The sequence below is a fragment of the Penaeus vannamei genome, chromosome 18, assembly GCF_042767895.1.
Source record: "Penaeus vannamei isolate JL-2024 chromosome 18, ASM4276789v1, whole genome shotgun sequence".
Lineage (NCBI taxonomy): Eukaryota > Metazoa > Arthropoda > Malacostraca > Decapoda > Penaeidae > Penaeus > Penaeus vannamei.
This window is the reverse complement of record NC_091566.1, coordinates 6,790,065-6,791,389: the sequence shown is the minus strand read 5'-3', so window position 1 is coordinate 6,791,389 and position 1,325 is coordinate 6,790,065.

Sequence of the window (1,325 nt, the reverse complement as noted above, 5' to 3'; positions counted from 1 at the left end):
ATATTTTTATTATTGTTATTATCATTATTATTATTAACATTATCATCATTATTGTTATTATTATTATTATCATTATTATTATTATTATTATTATTATCATTATTATTAATATCATTATTATTATCATTGTTATTATTATTTTTAATCATTACTATTATTATTATAGTTACTATTATCATTATCATTATTGTTATTATCCTTATGATTATTACCCCTATGATTATTATCATCATCATTATGAAAAATTTCATTATTATGGTTAACATTTTCTATCCTCCTCCTCATCATCATCATCACTATTGTTATTATCAACGTTAACATTTTTATCACCTTCACCAAAATGTATAATAGTAATACGAATGTTATCATTGTAGTAGCTATTATTATTATCATCATTATTATTGTTATTATCATCATCATTATTGTCATAAAATTACTACCATCATAATCATCATTTTCATTATCACAATTTTCATTATCAATATATTGTTGTCGTTGTTGTTATCATTACTATCAATATCATCATTACTATTATCATCACTATTATCATTGTTATCCTCATCATCATACTTCTCATTACATTTTTTATTGTCAATGCTATTAGTATCATATTAACTTTTTTGTTATTATCACGATTACCATTATTATTACTATTCTCTTCTTATCTCTTTGTTACCATCTTTATTACTGCCATAGCTGTAGTAATAATGCAAATTGCCATTTTAATGAATACCAATAATATTAGTATCAATATTGCCATATATATTACAGTTGTTGACGTTATTACTACGTTTATTACTATTCTTGTTGCAGCGACTACCACCACCATTGCTATGGCTAGTAGCAGCAAGGTCGTAGTTATCAATAATTCTGTCATTTGTCATCATCGTCAGCATTATCACCGCCAGCTGTGTGCACCTTTTCATAGCCAGACAGTGAAACAGCATCATCAATTCTCTTATTGCACAAGTTCAGCATCATGAACTTCATTTCACCATATTTTTTTCCAGCATCAGGCTATATGTCTCAGATTACGTCATCTGCGTGGTGTTAATGTCTCATTTTCATGAATAGTAGTAATATGATTATTATTAATTGTGTTGTTGTGTGTTAGTTGTAATGATTGTGATTTTTCTGTTTTGTTTGGCATTTCATGTTTCGTTATAATCACTTACGGTGACTGCAGTGAAGTGTAAGCGCCATGTCATCTTCATGTCAAGTCATGTCATAAGGCCGGGCACGTGAAGAGAGGGGGGGGAGTGTGGGGGGAGTGAGGGGGGGGGAGGGGCGTAGGAGGCCAGGACCCCCCCGACGACCCCGAGCTC